Consider the following 15,216-nt stretch of genomic DNA (forward strand, 5'->3'; position numbering starts at 1 on the left):
AGTGGAGTGCGTGGGGAAGCTCGGGCCTCCCAGCCTCCAGCCGGCCCTGCCCGCCCTGCCTGCCCTGCCTGGCCGGGAGCTGTACCCTAGGCCTGGACTGGGCCTGGAGGTGGAGGGTGCTCTCTGGCCTCTCCTTATCAAGAGCCTGAGACAGCCAAGCCCAGTGGAGGATGGTCACTCCATGGGCAAGCTGCTGGCCTCTCTGGGCCTCACCGTCCTCCTCAGAGAGGATCTCCTAAATCACACGTCATCAAAGCAGGTAGGAGATGGTATGTTATAACCAAGTATGTAGAAACAAAATGTAATCCAAACATACAAAACATTCAGTAAAGCACACGCTCGGACATAAGTCGTTGCTTCTGCGTGCGGGGTTGGGGGGTGTGTGCAAACACCCGCCTCCCCCCACAGGGATTCCCCGCACAGGGACCCCCCCACAGGGATGCGGTGCTAAGCATCTTAAATCCACTAGGGTCCCAAGGGGGGAAGATGTCGCTACCTGTCCACTGCCAGCCACCAAGGGGACCTGTGACTCTGTTCCGGGTCAGTAATGCAGGCCCGACAGTGGTGAGGGCCCCTGTGGCCCCACGTGGCCCCGACCAGGCCGTCAGAGCAGGGGTCCGGGTAGGGGAGAAACGAGGGCCTGGAGAGGGCCCAGGGTGGCCCAGCTGCTGCAGCCCCAGGGCAGGTCCCAGGCTGCTCCTGCCGGTCCCCAGCCTTGGGGAGACGCAGGCACACATTCCAGAAAGATGAGCACATCGGAGTCCGTGCAGATCCGTCTGAATTGCATACATGGAGAAGCCCACCTATTTTTACTTTCTAGAATTCCACTTCTATTTTTGGTGGAATAGAAAAAAGCTTTGACTATTTCCTAAAGTGGAAAAACACATTTTTTTTTCCTTAACTGTCTTGCCGATGGCCGTTGCTCTTAAATAAATGCTTTCAGTCTGGATGGGCTCTCCGCCGCCCTGCCCGGCTCCCGGGGCTGGAGCTGGCTGTGTGCACAGTGAGGGGAGAGGATTTCCTGAGCCCTGACTCTGCTGTAGTTCAGTTTCTGATGCTTTTGGGTTTATTTGGGTTTTTCATTGTTTTGTGGGTGGGGGTGGTAATTAGGTTTGTTTACTTATTTTATTTTTTTAATGGATATACTGGGGATTGAACCCAGGACCTCGTGCATGCTAAGCGTGTGCTCTATCTCTGAGCTGCCTCCCCTCATTAATGCTTTGGTTTTCAACACATATTCCAGTAGGTGGATTTGGAGGGGGCATCAGCCGTGCCCACCATTCTGCAACTGTGGACTCAGGGAAGCCTCTCCATGGGGATTCCAGGCCTCGGGTCCCAGGCCTGCTCCCTAGGAGCGGGAGAGGGGAGCGGTAGGAGACCGGGAGAGGGGGCAGGGAAGGAGAGGAGGGAGAGGGGCAGTCTGGCCTCTCACTGCCCTGCCCTAATGCCGTGTGTGGTGGGCCGAGGAGCTCCTGTTGTGAAAGGAACCGGAGCATTTCACTGTCTATTTCCAGGAAGCCCCCAGCCCCCGTCATGGGTAAGCGTGAAGAGACGGTTCCCAGCTTGCCTCACTCCCACCAGCCTGTCAGCATCCATCACAGCCGGTGAACTGGCAGGAGGATTTCAGCTTAATTGTTCGCCACCTCCAGAAAGTAACAGAAACTTGTTAACACATTTGCTTAAGCAGCAGGGATTCTAGGTTCCTCCCACTCCCCAACAGAAGAGCCTGCAGCAAGTGCACCAGAACAGCTAGCCCCTCTGCCTCTCGGGCATGGCTGGCGGGGGTCCCGCCGAGCCCCAGTGGTTAACCCACTGCCCTGAGAGTTCGCAGGCGGTTAAGGGCCTCAGCGATCGCGTTAGAGCAACTCTCCTCCGAGAAAGTCCCTTTCAAATCAAGCCATTTCTCCATTGGTGACCTTAGCAGGTCTGTTTCTAGACTCGATTCTGGTCCATTGATCTGTGTGGTGTCACCGCCACCAGTTGCCTGGATTCCTGCAGCTTCGCCGTAGATGCCGCCGTTGTCCACCCCTCAGGCCCCGTCGGGACTGCTGGGGCTGCTCAAAGTCCGTTGCACCTAGAGGACTAACTAGCTCATCCATTTCTACCAAGAAGCCGGCAGGGATTTGGTGCGGCTGGTGCGGCTCCTTAGGTCCTTCCAGGGTAGCGGGCACGTGGGTGCCGCGTCTTTGAGCCGCCCTCACGACTCGGGCTCTGCTCATCCAGCTGCTTCCCTTTCTCTGGCAGTGTCTGAGGGTTTTCAGCATAGAGGCCCCACACATCTTTCTCTTAAGTTCATTCCTGAGTATTTTGTGGTTTGTTGCTGCTGTAAATGCCATTTAATTCTGATTTTCCTGTTCGTTCTTGTCGTACAGAAATGCACCTGATTTACTGTGTTCCCTGATGTCCTCTGGCCTTGCTGGGCTCAGTAGCTGATTCCGGTAGTTTCAAGGTTCTTTAGGATTTCCTGCACATATTCTAAGTCATATTCCTAGAAGGAGACACAGATGAAGTCTTTATTTTTTTGGCTGAAGTACAGTCAGCCGCAGTGTGTCAGTTCCTGGTGCAGCACAGGGTTTCCGTCGTACGTATCCTTACACATATTTGCTTTCATACTCTTTTTCATTACAGGCCACTGCAAGGCACCAAATACAGCTCCCGACACAGATTGATTCTCATTCCTTTTCTTGCCTTATTGTGCAGGCCGGAGCTGAGATGCCGTGTGGCAGGCAGTGCTCACCGTGCCCGTGACTGATCTAAAGGGACACACAGGTGGCTTGGGTCCCAGGAAGCCACCAGGAGGAAACGCTGGCAGGACACCTCACATCTGTGTGATGCTTGAGAGCCCGGCGGGCTGTGTAATTTGCAGGGCCCAGAGAACAACGAAAATGTGGGGCCCTTGTTCAAAACACAGGGAAAAGGCTTTCTTTTCTTTCGGAGTCTGTGTCTCTCTGTCTGTATCCCCTCACCTCCTTCTCCCCTCCTCACTGTCTCTCTCCTAGTCACTGTGCTTTTTATTTGCTGTTGAATGCCATGCCCTGCAAGGCACGGGAAAACTGCAGGACAAACACGGCCCTCACAGGCACCGGGGGCCTCCCCCAGCAGCTTCGTATTTGGGGCACGTGTGCCTGTCTCCACCCCTTCCCACACCTGTGCCTGGGCCTCCGACATAGCGGAGGTGCGGGGTCACTGGGAGGGGGCTGGGGTGGCATGAGGTGTGGCCACCTGCGAGTCCAGGCTCCAAGCCCTGCACAGCTTCATTTTCACAACACAAGTTCAACAATAAAATTATGAAAGTTCAAGGTGGCCACCACAAAGCATTAGAACCACAAGCAAGGTCTTCCTGGCTGGTAGGAGCCCCTAGCACGGACCTCCAAACAGGGACCCCCAAAACAAAGGCCCCCCGAGCCGGTGCTGTGCATCCTCCTGGTTCACACACCCGCCAAGCCGAGCAGACTGTACACAGCACTTTGCGAGTCATTGTCCCATGGGCCCCACTGTTTATTAAAAGTGCACTTTTGCCCTCCTGCACTGTCAGTGGGAATGTCGTTTGCTGCAGTCATTATGGAAAATAGTATGGAGATTTCTCAAAAAACTAAAAATAGATTCACCCTATGATCCAGCAATCCCACTTCTGGGCATATATCTAATTCAAAAAGACACCTGCACCCCAGTGTTCATAGCAGCATTATTTACAACAGCCAAGACATGGAAACAACCTAAATGTCTATCAACAGATGACTGGATAAAGAAGATGCGGTATATTTATACAATGGAATACTACTCAGCCATAAAAATGAAAGAAATAATGCCAATTGCAGCAACATGGATGAACCTGGAGATCATCATTCTAAGTGAAGTAAGACAGAAAGAGAAAGGAAAATAGCATGTGAGATCGCTGATACGTGGAATCTAAAAAGGAAAAGACACAAATGAATTTATTGACAAAACAGAAATAGACTCACAGACAAAGAAAACAAGCTTATGGTTACTGAGGGGAAAGGGGGTGGGAAGGGATAAATTGGGAGTTTGAGATTTGCAGATACTAATGTATATAAAAGATAAACAACAAGTTCATACTGCAGAGCACAGGGAACTATATTCAATATCCTGTAGTAACCGATAAAGAAAAAGACTGTGAAAACGAATGTAAGTGCATGTATGTGGGACTGAAACATTCCACTGCACACCAGAAACTGACTCGCTGTAGCTGACTCTACTTCAGTAAATAAGTAAATAAAAGCCCACTTTTGCCCCAGGGCTTTGAGGGGCCTCCTTTGTCGAGTGCTGACTTCCTGATGCCCTTGGGCCTTTTTCTGGCTTCCCCTGTATCACAGGTCTGACGGTTCACGCACCTAGGGAGATGTTCCGCCACACAAGCCAGGCTCACCCGCTCGTGGCAGTCTGCTCCCTGGAGGACCCTGTCCAGCGGACAGGCAGGAGCAGTGGGCAGGAGTTAGGAGGTGGCTTCCAGCCACTCCCCTTGGCCAGGAACTTCCCTGAGGACCACCCTGAGCCTGGACACTCCGGGACCGAATTCTAAGGTGCTGCCCAGAGCCCACCCCTCCCTCCCTGCAGGATCCGCACCAGCAAGTGTTTCCAGGAGGCAAACAGCAGAGCCCTGAGCAGCTCTGGTTCCGAGGAGACCCTATGTTTTCATCACAGAGCTTTACAGAGACAGCTCAGGTCAGCCCGCGCCCAGGTCTCCACAGCACCCCTCCCCACCTGCAGCCAGGGCATCACGGGGCCGCCGCATCATCTCCAGCTCTCGGGGACTGCTGTCCTCCCTGGTCTGAGCCCAGCCTTGACAACCGTTGCTTCACATATTTCGTCTCTCTTGGAGTTTTTGGTTGTTCCAAGCAAGAGGGTAACTTCGGTCCCTGTCACTCCTTCTTGGCTAGAACTGAGTTCTCTCGTTTGAATTGTCCTATCTCCTCATTCCTTATTATGACTTAATCTTCTCAAACTGGAAGTTTCCAAGAGCTGAGTCTAGGGGTGTCCTGGCTCCCCTGTGTCCACGTGAGTACCCGTGGGGTGTCCTCTGACTTAAGCAGGGCGTGGCCTCGGGTGCTCAGCACGGAGCCCAGCATCTCCGGGACCAGCACGCACCTGGCTCCACTCCCTGCCTCTGGCCTCTGTGAGGAAGCTCCGTGCTCTGCAGGTTCAGAGGCTGCCGTTCGGTTTGGTCACTAATGGCTTCCGTCCAGGCCGTACCCACCACCGCCCCACACTCCCCAGTGACCTGCGAGGATGCATTACCACCCCGCCCAGGAGCTGTGCCCTCCACCCACCCCCGTCAGCCTCTGGGGCAGTCCTGGTCAGTTTATTGTGCTGAAACTCCTCAGGGAATCGGGGGTTTGGAGTCGTTTCTGAGAAATGCCTCCTCCAAACATCTGGAATGGGGGGGTCACCTAATTTTTTTTAATTAAAAAGATGAATTTGATTTTCTGAATAAGTGGTTCAAATATACCGCTTATATTACCAAGGGACAAAAGTCCCTCGCACGCCCCGCCCCTCCTCCCCCAGGACCCTCCAGCATCACTTTGCTTTTTCATCCTCCCCAAGAGTTCACGTTACGCGCAAAACTGCAGTTTGGACTTCTGTCCTTCTCCTGTGCGAGGTAGTTGCGGTTTATACACACAGCTCCTCCCTGCGTTTTTCACCCAGTAGAACATTCTTGAGCTCGCAGAGCGGGTGGCAGGGAGCAGGAGGGTCTGTCCTTTCCTCAAGGAGAGCCAGACACAGAGAAGCTGTCTAGCGTGCGATGCGCAGGGTGCCACTGGTGAGGGGCCCTGGGCAGACGCCTGAGGCAGGAAGCAAGAGCAGCAGCTGAGGAAGGTTTCTGGGTTGACGAGCGGCGGCCGGATGGAGGCTTCCGGGAGGAGGCAGCATCTGAGCCGCGGCGGGGCAGGCAGGTGGGGGCCTGGGCACCCCGAGCAGGGAAGGGGAGCCAGGAACCCCAGTGGGCCGGGCCGAGTCGGTGACGGCAGTGGACCCTGAGGGCGGTCGGCGTCAAGGTCAAAACTGTGATGCTGGGGGTGGTGGGGGTTTGGGAGAGGACCGGCTTACTCTGCGGTACGTGTGCCCATTCGGCTGGCTCTGTGGGCTGCGCGGGCCCACTCGGGGAGGGATGGCCACCACTCCATGCAGTCAGTCCGGGTCCCAGGCTGGGGGTCTGCAGTTCCAGGCCTCCCGGGCGCCTCCACTGGCAGATGGGGGAGGGGGGCTCCTCAGCCAGGCCTGGAGGGGCATCCCGCTGCTGCCCACTTCCCTTGGGGCCGTCCTGGGCAGGGGCCTGGGAGGCGGGGCCTCTGGCTGGGGCGTCTGCAGCCCACTGGGCGCCGTGGTGGGAGCCGGGCTTCCAACACAGGGCCCACCATCTGTGCCCCGAGGCAGCTGAGATGAGGCGAGGGGGTGGGACGGGGAAGATGCCAAGAAGGGACCAGATTCTGGGTGTATTTCCAGGGAAGAAGCAACGGGAAGAAGAAGGACGGCTTGGATGCTGGGCGAGCAAGAAAGAGGCATGGAGGGCGAGGGTCGAGCTCAGTGGTGCAGCACGGGCTTAGCATGCACGAGGTCCTGGGTGCAACCTCCAGCACCTCCATCACACACACAAAAAAATAGTAGGGGGTAAAAAAAAAGAAAGGCGTGGAGAGTGGGCCCCAGGCTCCTGCTGAGGGAAAGGCAGTGGGCTTGCCGCTTCCTGCAGTGGGCCTGGGGAGGAGGTGCAGGAGTTTATTTTGGATTTGTTCGCTCTGAGGTGCCTGTTACATCCAGATGGAGAAGGCTTACAGGCAGTCAAGGGCTGCAGTGGTGAATTCTGTGTGTCAACTTGACTGGACTGCCCAGGGGCCCAGGTATTCAGTCCAACATTCTGGGTCTTTCTGGATGAGATTAACATTTAAATCTGGGGACTGAGTAAAAGACTGGCCTCCTCAGCATGGGTGGGCATCGACCCATCAGTTGAAGGCCTGAATAAAACCACAAGACTGACTTCCCCCAAGGTAGAAAGAGTTCTCTGCCTGATGGCCTTTGAACCAGGATATTGGCCCTTTTCTGCCCTTAACTGAACTAAGCCATCAGCTCTTCTGAATCCTCACCCTCCACTCACACTACAGGTCTTGGGGCTCGTCAGCCTCTGTGTTCACGTGAGCCAGTCCTGTAATAGCGCCCTTCCTCTCTACACACATCCTGCTGCTTCTGTTTCCCTGGAGAGCCCTGGCGAATACAGGTGCACTGGCCGGGAGCTCCAGGGAGACGAGTGGGCAGTGAATCTAGAGTCGGTTAATCACCACAGCCCAGGTGGCTCCCCAGGGAAGAGGCTGCAGAAGTGAGGAAGGGGAGCTCTGTCGAGGTCGGGCAGACCGAGGGGCAGGAGGGTGGCCAGCAGGCGAGCTGTGCTGGGACCCGGTGGCCCCCGTAGTGGGCACACGGCGGTACTGTCCCCCCACCCCTGACCCTGGTCACTGTTCCTGCGTGGTTTCCGCTCCTTCTTCTGCAGACGGCTGACCTCACTCCACTTCTTCTGTCTCTGCCCAAAGCGAGTTTGCAGGATGGAAGGACATGTCTATTCTTAATCTGGCGGTACGCGAACTTGCTCCTGCCAGCTCCGCGTGAGAGTAGAGCTCATCATTTTAAGATGATAAATGGAGCGAAGCCTTACGACCCAATAACTCCTAGCACCGCCGGGTCCACCTCGGTCGATGAGCTGTGGCTGCATGAAAGTCCCTGGACGCCCGCCTGTTTGATTGCGTGTTGGATGCGCGAGGCTGTCGTCTGTTACTATCCAGGCTGCCGAGCCAAGTTGGCGTCTGAAGGACGTTTCTGTATTTAATAGACAGTCTGGAGGGCTCCAGTGTTCCTTCTAGGTTCCCCTCCCTGGAGCGCTGCCCCTGCCAATCACTGCCCTACGCTGAGGTCCCTGGGGCCTGCAGGCACCTGCAGCCCAGAGCTGCCCCACTACGCGACCCGCAGCCTGGGCTGGGTCCCGCCCGGAGGAATGGAATTAATTTGTGACTGGATGTGATGGAATAAGCATGTATCTACATAAGGTTGAGGTTAAATTCCACAGCAGCGTTTCTACCACAATCCCCACCTACAGGTGGAGGGGGCTTTCCTGGGGTCTTGCAGCCGGGGGAGCAGGCTCCGGTCCCATCCCCGCAGCACCAGCCGCACGCCCCCCAAGCGGGGGCTGGAGGGGTGGGGCCTCCCTGAAGTCCACCAGCTTCCGGGGGTCGCCCACCCATTACCTGTGAGCGGGGAGTTCCCCTCACACCAGAAAAGTGCCCAAGATGGGAAGAGCTGGGCGTAGAAGGCAAACACGGATCCACACGCACAGAGTAACTCAGGCGCCTACGGCACCAGCGAGGGCAAAGGCACAGATCATGATGGGAGACAAGCTGGTGGCCGAAACAAAGCAGCAGCAGAAACCCAGGCAACAAGGTTCAAAGGCTTATGGCAAACCAGGAGACGTGTTTGCAGCAAGTAACAGCAAACATTGGGTTTAGGGTCCTGCTATTATCAACTTAAACGGACAGAAAAAACTGATGGCAGTGCAACAGGCGATTAACTCGAGGAACAACAAGGGGTCAGTTAACGTGAAAACAGGGCAACACGTGGATTGAGCTGCGAGTTAAATGAAGAGCAGTTTACTACGTGTCGATGACCCGATTGGCAGGTAACAAGGGCACCACATCTGCCGCCGAGGGGGACTGGGGGCTTGGAGCTGCATTGCTTGCTTCTGCGCCAAACACCTGCCCGAGCCCTTCAATGTGCGCAACTCTTAGAATCTACCCCGAGGCTGTGACAGGAGACGGGCCCCCCAGTGCAGGCCCAGCAGTGTCTCCACGCTGTTCTCACGATGGCCGAAGTCGCAGCAGACAAGTGCTCGACGATGACGGACCCGTCTGCACGGTTTACTTGCTCAGAGCCATGGCAGCTTACCAGCATCTCAGCGACCGGCAGGTCTGCACTGTCGGCCTTGACGACCGCTGGTGGTGTCATTGCTCCCGAAAACCCGAGCAGGAGCCGCCACACGTGACTGCCGCGTGCTCCTGCGTGTCGTGCAGGCCCAGCTCAGTCAGCTGCTTTTCTGTGCGCAGCGGCCGCGCCTTTTCCTTCTCGTTGCTTACTACTTGTATATTTTTATGCAATGACTGTGTGTAGCTTATTGAGCGAAAGTGATAGAAAGCGTCCCCGTGTTCTTTCCTGCGGCCTTGGTTCTCTGGAAACTGTGGTCTGGAGCAGCCAGCCTTCTGCAGCCCCAATCCTGGCCCGTCACCGGCTCAAAGCAGAGCCTTCTGGAAAGACAGGCCTGGCAAGCTCCCTGCCCTGGAAGAGCCTGCGGTGGGTTAAAGGCTCTCCTCCGAGCACATCCGACCGCAGCCTGGGCTGGTCATTGGCCCCAGTGAGCGCCTGTTGTGTGCTCAGACGCCCCCGGGGACGGAATGTTCTGGAACTGCAGCAGCAGGTCAGACCGGGAGCTCTGGCAGACACCCACTGTCCAGATCCCAGGACAGAGGCAGAACATGGCAAGTGTGACTGAGCCCCTGCGAGGCAGGGTTGATCCGTGGCTGCCGGGAAGTGACCGTAATGACAGGGTTTTCGGAACAAAAACTCGACGTCCAGGAAGAATGTCTCTAAAGCAGTTCCAGTTACGAAACAGAAGCAAATATCAGGAGGTGGATGGAAAACAGAGATGCTGAGCGATGTCTCCGGAGAAGGCAAGGACACCTTGCTGCTCACTGGGTGTGCTGGGGCGGGCTGGCTGCTGAAACAGGCGGCCCCCAGGATGTTCAGTGGCACAAACACAGTAGACGTGTGTTTACTGCTCCAGTAACCAGTGGGACGAGGCCCTAGTTAACAGGGCAGGCAGGGTGGGGGTGGAGGTCTGAGCAGGAGAAGGTCCCGCCTCCGCTCACCGAGCAGGCCCCAGGCGACTGGAGACCCTGTCTTTCCAGGCCACAGGGCTGGCTCCCATTCCCACCTGCTGAGAGGAAGAGGGGGGCAGGTGTGAGCCTCCTGCAAGGGGGCATCACTTCCGCTCGGGGCTGGTGGCTGGAACTTGGTCGCAGCCCCCTGGCCACAGGAGGCTGGCAGACATCCTCAGACCGCGGGCCGGGAGGAGGACCAGATGGTCTGCAGAGCAGCAGGCCACATCGCGTGCAGTGATCATTAGTAGCTGACTACTTTGACACTTGAGAAGTTGCAGTGCTTTCTAGAATAAGAGTGATGAAGACAAATTTGAACGCGGCAGCCTTTGACATAGGTGCAAATTCGTTCAGAGTGGGTCACTTTAACTCTGCCACTGCAAGCAGGAAACAAGCGAACTTCTGGACTCAAATCTGGCGTTTATGAACAATTTTTTTCTTTAAACATAAATAGTACGGATAGCCCAGCAAATATAGGTGGTCTGGTTATTTTCTGAGCATACGGAGAAACATAATGATTTAGGCTCAGCTTACTGACAGCATTTTATGTGGTTCTTTTCAACCAAAATTAATGTAAATACCATAAAAACGTTGAACTGAAGATTTGGTTTTTAAAGAGAACTTTTGTGGCAAACATGGTATTTCTTTGAATGGCTCTTAGGGTTTTTTTTAAAACAAATTTTCCTGTTTTTCTTCCAGTGAGTTTCTCTGGGGTTTTTTTTTTTTTTTTTTTTTTTTTTTTGGATCCCTGTACAACTTTGCTCTGACCACACTTATTTTTCTAAATTCTTTTGTAATCGAACACTGTATTTTCAGTTGGTACCAGAACTATGTGAAAGTTTCCTCAACCAACGAGTCAAAATGTTCACGAGATGGGCTGGTGTCTGGCTCTCCCTGCGCGGCGTGTCCGAATCCTGCCCGGATGGCTGTGACTTTTTCTGGAAATGGGCTGGACGGGGCAAGGTGGGTGGAATCTGCCACGGAGCCGCCAGCATCCCGAAATGAAGGGATTTCAAAGTGAGGAAGAGAAGCCAGCCCTCCTACCGAAGCTGCTCTCAAGGGAAAGGGCCTTGGGCGGGAAAACCAGATCAGAAGAAGATACATTTAACTTGTAAGCGTAATAATGACCTTGTTGATCGATAACAATCTCCGCTCAGCGTAGTTTAACGTGGTGAACCCAAAATACAATTTAAAGCTGCAGCTATCAGATGTGGACTTCCCCTTGCAAGTTATTTCTTACCGAAGGAATGCATCACCCAGTGATGGAAACCTAGCTCAGGGGCTTTCTTTCTCTTCTCCGCGGGATGCTTAGGGTCCACCCCCAGACCGAGAGAGCCGTCTCGTGCTTTTAGCGTAGCAGCCGGCCAATTCCTCCGTCTCAGGGTTCTTGAAATGTTGAAACGCCTTCTGCAGAGGAATCTGAAAAGTTAACCACCCGACCTCATGTTGGCCCAAGAAACGTAATCTTTGGTGACAAGATAAAAACTACTCCAAAATTCTATTTTATCGAGCTCCTCCGATTAATAATTATACAATCACATAGTGGAAGTGGCTTTTGTGTTATAGCTTCAGGCTCCCCAGTCTTGCCACTGTAGCTCCTGGACACCAAATAAGAAAGGCCAGCAGGAAAGGGGGGATATACGCGTTGGCAATAGTTCTGACTCTCAGCACATTTGGTGTCAACACCCAATAGTTTGAGAACAACTTGGGATGTATCTGTTTTATTTTAAAAATGTAAGAAATTTGCCTCTGCCTTGGGTGCTAGTCTCGTGTCCTCTTTAAGCCGCACGCCCTGAGCACCACCATGGCGCTGAGCCCAGCTACACGGGGCACCCCTCTTCCCCGCCATCACTCACCACCCTGCCTAGTGCACACCCCCCGCTGTCACGTACACCTGCACCTGTCATCTGCTCTACCGATTTTAAGTCATGGCTGTGAGGGTGAGGAACTCAGCAGACTTTTCCTGTTTCCCAGCTGCTTGGGAAACCTTTTCACTCCAAACCATGGTTGGTGCTACGATTTCTCTGCGGTCACACACCTATCACCTTACATTCTTAGACATCCATCCTAGCCACGTTTGGTGATGTTTTCCAATTCATTTCTCGGTTGGCTGCGGTTCGCACTCTAGCCCGAGCTTCTGCACGCCGGGAAGCGTGCGTTCGTTGCCTTGCACCCGCGACAGTTCGGCTGGGTATAAAGCTGTGTGCGCACGGCTTCCCCGGGGACCTCACCGGGATTGCCCTGTTATCCTGCAGCGTCAGTTGCCGTGGTGAAGAGTCTGAGGACAGGCTGATCTTTCTCTCTGTAACTGGCTTTTTGCTCTTACTGGGCTGCTGAGAAAAGATTAGTGTTTTAATTGTTTGAGGTCTGGTGAACGTCCAGGTGTCTTAGGGTTGGCAAGGCTGTGGGGTGTTCGTTGTTCTTGAGATGCAGTGTGACTTCTTTAATCTGTAAATTTAGGTCTTATTGTAAGGAGTGTTCTTGAGTTCTGTGCCCTAATACTTGCTCTGTTCCACTGGTGCAATCTTCTTCCTGGGGGCTCCAGTTCTGCACATGCTGACTCTCTTTTGACTGTCCTCCATGTCAAGCATTTTCTCTTCAATCGCCTTTGTAAGAAAATGTTGTGCTGTGGAAGATTTCAAACATATTACACAGAACTGTGTGATACACTCTATGTATCGGACACTTCGATACGCAGTACCATTTTTCCATCCTTGAAAGTCTGTACTTCCACTTATTCCCCACCCTTCAGCCAATTGCTATCACTATTTTAATCTTTTATGTAGATTTATGTACATTGAAATGCACAAATCTTAGCCATAAATTTTTAATTGACTTATTTTTAGAGCAATTTCAGTTTCATAGCAAAATTGAGCAAAAAATGCAGATGGTTCCTATCGCTCCTGCCGCCACACGTGCACACCCTCCGCCGTTATCATGCCTCCCACCAGGTGGTGTGTTTGTTATCAGTGACCCTGCACTGGCACATCCTCACCCAAGGTCCATAGTTTGCATTAGGGTCCACTCTTGGTGCTGCACAGTCTGTTGGTTCTGACGGATGTGTAATGACATGTATCCATCACTGTAGGCCCATACAGAGTAACTCCTCTGCCCTGAAAGTCCTCTGTGTTCTGCCTATTCATCTCTCTCTCCCTTCTAACCACTGGCAACCACTGACCTTTTTACTGTCTTCATAGTTTTACCTTCTCTAGAATGTCATATGGTTGGACTTATACAGTATTCTTCTTCCTTCTCAGATTGACTTCTTTTATGTAGGAATATGTAGTTGAGTTTCCCCCATATCTTTTCATGGTTTGATAGTTCATTCCTTTTTGGTGCTGAGTAATATTCCATTGTCTGGCTGGACCACAGTTTATTTATCCATTCACCTCCTGAAGGATGTCTTGGTTGTTTCCAAGTCTGGGCAATTATGAATAAAGATGCTTTGAAGATCATTGTGCAGGGTTTCGTATGGACGTGAGTTTTTAACTTCTTTGTGCAAATACCAAGGAGCATGACTGCTGGATCGTAGGGTCAGGGCATGTTTAGTTTTGTGAGAAACCACCAAACTGTCTTCCAAAGCAGCTGCACCGTCCTGCATTCCCACTGGCAGTGAATGAGCGTCCCTGCTGCTCCACATCCTCACCAGCATTTGGTGACATTGGTGTCTGGGTTTTGGCCATTCTAATGGGTGTGTCATCGTTTCTCATTGTTTTACTTTTGTCTCCCTGATAACGTCTGAAGTGGAACATCTCTTCATGTGCTTCTTTGCCGTGTGTGTATCTTCTTTGATGAGACGTCTGTTAAGGTTTTGAGCCTTTTTTAAAAATCAGGTGGTTTGTTTTCTTATTTTTGACTTTTAAGGGTTCTCTGTATATTGTGGACAACAGTCCTTTGTCAGATATGAGCTTTGCAAATATTTTCTCCCAATCTGTGGATTGACTTTTTATTCTGACAGTGTCTTTCACAGAGCAGAACATTTAAATCTTGATGAAGGCCACCAGTTCTTCTTTTTGAGGATCATGCCTTTGGTGTTGTAGCTAAAAAGTCATCGCCAAACCCGAGGCCCACCAGGTCTTCTCCCCTGTTTTCTGCTAAGAATTGTACAGTTTTCATTTTACGTTTAGGGCTGTGAGCCGCTGTGAGTTAACTGTTGTGGTGGGTGGAAGCTCTGTGTCTAGATTTACTTTTTATATGGTGTCCAATTGTTCTGGCACCATTTGTTGAAAAGGCTCTTTGCCCCACTGTATTTTTGGTTAAAGACGCGTTGACCATTTTTACATGGTTCTATTTCTGGGCTCTCTGCCCTGGTTGTTGATCTATTTGTCTTCCCCTGCAGCTTTACAGTAAGTCTTGAAGTTGGAGTCTCAGTCTTCCGACTTTGTCCTTCTGCTTCCATATTGTATTGGCTGTTCTGGGTCTTTGTCGCTCTACATAAACTTTACAATCAGTTTGTTGATAGCCTCAAAACAACCTTCTGGGGTTTTCATTGGAACTGCACTGAATCTATACAGCAGGTTGGGAAGAACTGATATCTTGACAATCTTGACTCTTTCTATCTATGGACATGAAATACCTCTGTATTTCCTTAATTCTTTGATTTCTTTCATCAGTGCTTTATCGTTTTCCTCATATAGATCTTGTATACATTGTGTCAGATTTATAAATAAATATTTTATTTTGAGGGGTGCTAATGTAAATGATACTGTTCTTTTAATTTCAAATCTCACTTCCTCGTTGCTGGTGTATAGAAAAACAGTGAATATTTGTATGCGGATCTTGTAAACGGCAGCCTTCCTGTAATCACTTATTAGTTCTGGTTTTTGTGGGACTTTTTTTTTTTTTTTTTTTGGTCAATTCTTTTGAAATTTCTACCTAGATACTCACATTATTTGGGAACAGACAATTTTATTTCTTCTTTCCCAGTCCCTTTTATTTCCTTTCCTCATCTTACTGTGTTGGGTAAGACTTCTGATGTGATGTTGAAAGGAGGTAAGAGAGGACATTCTTGCCCTTCACTTGATCTTAGTGGGAAAGCCTCGTGTTTCCCACTATTAACTAGGATGCTAGCTGTAGGAATTTTTGTGGGTGTTCTTTATCCAGCTGAGGAAGTTCCTTACTGAGAGTTCACTGAGAGTGTTTATCACAAATAGGTGTTGGATTTCGTCAGATACAACTTGACATCTGCACCTATGGACATGACCGTGTGATTTTTCTTCTCCAGCCTGTTGGCGTGGTGGATTGTATTAGCTGACTTCGGATGTCGCGTCAGCCTTGGATACCAGGACAA

Source organism: Camelus ferus, chromosome 1 (genome assembly GCF_009834535.1).
Source record: "Camelus ferus isolate YT-003-E chromosome 1, BCGSAC_Cfer_1.0, whole genome shotgun sequence".
In the NCBI taxonomy this organism is placed as follows: Eukaryota; Metazoa; Chordata; class Mammalia; order Artiodactyla; family Camelidae; genus Camelus; species Camelus ferus.